We start from the raw sequence: 5,910 nt of genomic DNA, 5'->3' as shown, positions 1-5,910 counted from the left end.
GGCTGCAGCACGCCGCCTGGGTATCTGGGCGATCCATGGGCTGCAGTGAGGGCCGCAATGACAGATTACTGCGAGGAGCAGCGCAACGAGCTGGAGGCTCTGGAGTCCATCTACCCTGACTCCTTCACAGTATTATCAGAAAATCCACCCAGCTTCACCATTACTGTGACATCTGAGGCTGGAGAAAATGATGAAACTGTCCAGATAACCCTCAAGTTTACATACAGTGAAAAATACCCAGATGATGCTCCCCTTTATGAAATATTTGCCCAGTTAAATCTAGAAGATAATGATGTAGCAGACATTTAAAAATTATTAGCATTACAGGCAGAAGAAAACCTTGGTATGGTGATGATCTTCACCTTAGTGACAGCTGTGCAAGAAAAATTAAATGAAATAGTAGATCAAATAAAAACTAGAAGAGAAGAAGAAAAGAAACAAAAAGAAAAAGAAGCAGAAGAAGCTGAAAAGCAATTATTCCATGGTACTCCTGTTACAATTGAGAATTTCTTAAATTGGAAGGCCAAGTTTGATGCAGAACTCTTGGAAATTAAAAAGAAACGGATGAAGGAAGAAGAGCAAGCAGGAAAAAATAAATTAAGCGGGAGACAACTATTTGAAACAGATCATAATCTCGACACATCTGATATCCAGTTCTTGGAAGATGCTGGAAACAACGTGGAGGTAGATGAGTCTTTGTTCCAGGAAATGGATGACTTGGAGCTGGAGGACGATGACGATGATCCAGACTAAAATCCTGCTGACCCGGAGAGTGACTTGACCGACTGATGGACTCATACCGTCTGCAGAGAGGCTTGACTGCCACAGCATCTGTGGCTATGCTGAGAGGGTGTTGATTTTCCTTTCTTTTTTCTAAGAAAAAAATAATTTTCAGGAGAATATTCTTCTGATGGCTTTCATCATTGAACTTAATAAATTGATCTTAAAAATTCCAAATATAAAAAAAAAAAACATTAAAAAAGGTGATGGCACCCCACTCCAGTACTCTTGCCTGGAAAATCCTATGGACGGAGGAGCCTGGTAGGCTGCAGTCCGTGGGGTCGAGAAGAGTCAGACACAACTGAGCAACTTCACTTTCACTTTTCATTTTCATGATTTGGAGAAGGAAATGGCAACCCACTCCAGCGTTCTTGCCTGGAGAATCCCAGGTTCAGGGGAGCCTGGTGGGCTGCCGTCTATGGGGTTGCACAGAGTCGGACACGACTGAAGTGACTTAGCAGCAGCAGCAGCATGTATGTATTATACATATATATATATATACACATGTATTTAAATTTGAAGCTAATTGTAAAGGAGTAAGTCACAGGAAAAGGTATATAGCTAAAAGTAAGATAGGCTAAAACATTGAGACATAAATGAAGACAAGTTTTAAATAGGAAAGCATCTTCACAAATTTTGTATAATGTGCCCATGTACTTTTTATTAAGGAACAGTATTTATTTATTTATTTTTTAAGGAACAGTATTTAGAAACCAAGATCTGGGTCCTTGTTTTATAGTAATAGGTAGATAGGTAGGTAGATAGATAGATACAGTTGTTTCTGTATCTATCCCTCTGTATTTACATTAAGATAAAGGTGAATTCAGAATATAACTCTTCTATGTGGACTCCCTGGCAGTTTTAGGAGAACTTGTATCTCTTAGCGATGTTTCTGGTTTGTTTGTTTTTTTTTCCCCTTTAATTTTTGGTTAAAGCAAAAATCCTACCTATAATCAGAAATGACATAAATCCTTAACCTCCTCAGTTATATGGCATTTCAGCCACAGAAATCAGAGAACAAAATGGTTTACGTTGACAGAGAATGCAAGAACTGCAAATCATAAGACACACATTTAATGAAACACAAAATTTTAGGTTACATTCAATTTTAAAAAAATATCACTCTATATGGATTGTTATTAAAAATTGCAGATGGTTGCCAAATTATTATTAATAAACTACTCTGGCCCTAAATCCCTCAGTTTTAATTTTTATTGCACTGACTGCAGCACTAACTTTAGCACTAACAATCCCCAAAACTAACCAAGTCCAACCTTAACACTAACAATCTGACTTCCAAGTGATCGAGTTTTTTGGGAGATGTGCTGTACCCTAGGAACTGAAGCAAGAGACTTGAGGATGAGAAAAGGAGTTAAAATAAGGAAGGGCTCAAGTAACAGGCAAAAAGTTGTGTTGAAAAGGAGGAATCCCCCTGTGGGACCCCCTGTGGAGGCCTAGGCAAGAAGCAAGTTGAACTTTTCGAAAGCTCGGGGAGTGGTCAAGGGGGCAGATGAGTCTCTGGTCCACAGCCCAGCCTGTACTGTTTATCATTGTGATGGTTAAAGCTTCCTCAGGGTTAATTTGTGTTTATTAGATTCAGAATATGGCAGCCAAGTAGTATCCACAATAGGGAGATGAATTAGCCTGCTTCCTCCAAGGTAACTAGAATCATTTGAGAATACCTTCCTATGGAGCAGATTAATTTGCAGGCTCTAACCCAACTGGAGGAACATAGAGTTGATGCTTCTTCTTCCTCCTTCCCCAGGGGAAGGCCAAAGATACATTCTGTGTAAGACAGAACAACTAACAGACAGATAGAAACAGAAAGAAAGAGAAGTTATCGTATGGACTCCAAGAGAAATGGTTGAAATCAAAATCATCTTAATAGAATGTCAATATAATTACCCTTTATGCAGAGATGCAGCTTTCTGATCACATGTGGTTGGAAAGAGAAATATTTTTGGCCACTTTGACATCTGTGAAAACACCCTGCCCTGTTAATTCCCAAATAGATTGTTTACAAGTTAATGTGCCCATGGTAGGCAAGTGTGGTGTGGTCATGAGAAACACTGCAAGGATGTGCTAAAATCAGTCCTTAAGCAAGGCAACTCATTTAAGTTAAATTTAAAAAACAGAAAAGAGAATAGTATATTCTTACCTTCTTTGTTGAAATCTCCAAACTTACCTGTATACACATTCACATGTGTATGATTGATGGTCTTTGAGGGCTTAGGAGGGGGGACAATGATAGCCAAACACAAGTGAAGGTAATGATATTTTTCCTACTTCATCAAAGATCATAACCTATGGTAGCCAGAATTCTAAGATGCCCTCTTCTCAAGATTCCTCCCCGTGATGTTCAAGTTTACTTTGGATACACTGCATTTGGTTCTGCTGCTGCTGCTGCTAAGTCGCTTCAGTCATATCCGGCTCTGTGCGACCCCATGGACTGCAGCTTACCAGGCTCCTCTGTCCATGGGATTTTCCAGGCAAGAGTACTGGGGTGAGTTGCCATTGCCTTCTCCCCATTTGGTTATAGATCACTGCAATAAAACAAATATCAAAATAAAGCAAGTCATACAAATTTTTTGATTTCCTAGTACATATGAAAGTTATTGTTTACACCATAGTGTCGTTTATTGAGTGCAATGATAGCATTATGTCTAAAGAAAATAACGTACATACTTTAACTGAGAAATACTTCATTGCTAAAAAAACAGTTAACCATCACCTGAAAAAGCAGGGTTGCCACAAAACATCAATGTGTAAGAACTCAGGATCTGCAAGTTTCAATAAAACAAAGTGCGATAAAATGACGTATGCCTATGCACAGATTTGTATAACTCCCTTCATGTGTAAATATGATGGCCCGTAATTTCTGTGATTATGTTGCCTTCTATGGCAAAGGTGAAGTGATTTTGCAGATGTAATCAAGGTCTGTAATCAGTTGACTTTGAGTTAATTGAAGCGGAGATTATCCTGGTTGGACAGATATGAGTTTGAGCAAGCTCTAGGACATGGTGAAGGACAGGAAAGCCTGGCATGCTGGAGTCCATGGGGTCGCAAAGAGTCCTACACGACTGAGCAACTGAAAAACAACAGTAAATCAGATGAGTCTTTTAAAAGAGGGTCAGAAGAATCTCTGCTGGCTTAAAAAAAAAAAATTATTTATTTGGCCATTTCAGGTCATAGTTGTGACATGCAAACTCTTAGTCAAGGCATGTGAGATCTAGTTCCCAGACCAGGGAAGGAACCCAGACCCCTATACTGGGAGCATGGAGTCTCAGCACTGGACCACCAGGAAAGTCCCTCTGGTGGCCTGTAAGAATCAAGTCTTCATGAGTTCTAAAGAGGCAAGGAAAGGAATTCTCTGAATAACCTTGTGAACTTGGAGGAGGACTTTAAGGCTCAGATAAAAGTATAGCCTTGACCTTTGAGTAGAATGTTAGTAGTGAGTTTTTCATAAGTGACGTTTATCATGGTGAGAAAATTCCCTTCTACTCCTAGTTTGTTGAAGGTTTTCATCATGAAAAGGTGCTGGATATTTTCAAATGCTTTTTCAGCATCAAATGAGATGATCATGTGTTCATGTGTTTTTTCCCCCCTTCATTCTGGTAATGTGGTATAGTTTTCATAAGTTAAACGACTCTTGTCTTCTGGGATAAATTCCACTTGTTCATGATGTATACTCCTCTTAGCCTGCTGCTGGGTTACGTTTGTTACTATTTTGTTGAAGATTTTTTTCATCCATATTCATACGGGATATTAGTCTTCACTTGCCCTTTGTTGTGATAGTTTTAGTATCAGGGTAAAACAGGGGTCACAGAGTAATTTAGGAATGCTTCTTCCTTTTTTACTTTTTGTAGGAGTTTGAGAAGTGTTTGGTGTTAATTCTTTGAATGTTTGGTAGAGTTCACCAGTGAAGCCTTCTGGCCCTAGGCTCTTTTGGGGAGAAAGTTTTTGATTTATGTTTCAATTTTTACTTGTTATAAGTCAGTTCACATTTTTCTGTTTCTTCTTCCTTTTTTTTGGCTGCTCCAGGCGGCTTGTGGGATCTCAATTACCCAACCAGGGAGTAAACCCTAGCCACAGCAGTGAAAGTGCAAAATTCTAACTATTAGAACACCAGGAACTCCCCCCAATTTTTCTCTTCTTGAGTCAGTTTTGGTAGTATGTATTTTCCTAGGAGTTTGTCCAGTTTGTTTAACTATCTAATTTGTTAGCATATAATTGATCATGAAAGTGAAAGTCACTGAGTCGTGTCTGACTCTTTGAGACCTCATGGACTATATAGTCCATGGAATTCTCCAGGCCAGAATACTGGAGTCGTTAGCCGTTCCCTTCTCCAGGGGATCTTCCCAAACCAAGGATCCAACCCAGGTTTTTCGAATTGCAGGTGGATTCTTTACCAGCTGAGCCACCAGGGGAGCCCATAGTTAGTCATAGTATATTTCAATAATGCTTTTTGCCTCTGTTCGGTCCCCACTTTCAATTTGATTTTAGTTAATTTACATCTTCTTTGTTTTTCTTAATCTAGCTAAATGTTTGTTCCTTTGGTTGTTTTCAAAAAATTAACTTCTGGTTTTATTGGTTCTTTTGTTTTTCTATTCTTTATTTCATTTATCTCTGCTCTAATCTTTATTATCTTCCTTCTGCTAGCTTTGGGTATAACTTGCTCCTTTCTCTTAGTTAATTGGGGTATTGTTGTGGTTATGGTTTAGTTGCTAAGTTGTGTCAGGCTCTTGCGACCCCATGGACTGTAGCCCACCAGACTCCTCTGTCCATGGGATTTTCCAGGCAAGGATACTGGAGCGGGTTGCCATTTCCTTCTCCAGATCTCCCAGACCTAGGGATCCAACCAGGTCTCCTGTGCTGCAGGTGGTCTCCTGCATTGCAGGAGGATCCTCTGACTGAGCCACCAGGGAAGCCATTGATTTGGGATCTTTCTTCTTCTTTGATGTGAGCATTTTTCGGCTATAAATTCCTCTCTGAGCACTGCTTGTGCTGCATTCCCGTGAATTCTGACACATTTTCATTTTCATCCATCTTAAATTATTTTCTACTCTTTCTTTGGATTTCTTCTTTGACTCAAAGATTGTTTAAGAGTGTGATCCGTTTCCACACATTTGC

The 5,910-nt window shown here is 39.5% G+C and overlaps 1 pseudogene; it reads left to right on the top strand.

Annotated features, from left to right (window-relative positions):
- LOC138428129 (RWD domain-containing protein 1 pseudogene) lies at positions 1-950 on the top strand (annotated as a pseudogene).
- Positions 951-5,910: the final 4,960 nt, after the last annotated feature.

Source organism: Ovis canadensis, chromosome 23 (assembly GCF_042477335.2).
Source record: "Ovis canadensis isolate MfBH-ARS-UI-01 breed Bighorn chromosome 23, ARS-UI_OviCan_v2, whole genome shotgun sequence".
NCBI classification, from domain to species: domain Eukaryota; kingdom Metazoa; phylum Chordata; class Mammalia; order Artiodactyla; family Bovidae; genus Ovis; species Ovis canadensis.
Note: the sequence above shows the minus strand (reverse complement) of the source record. Positions and strands in the feature narration are given on the sequence as shown.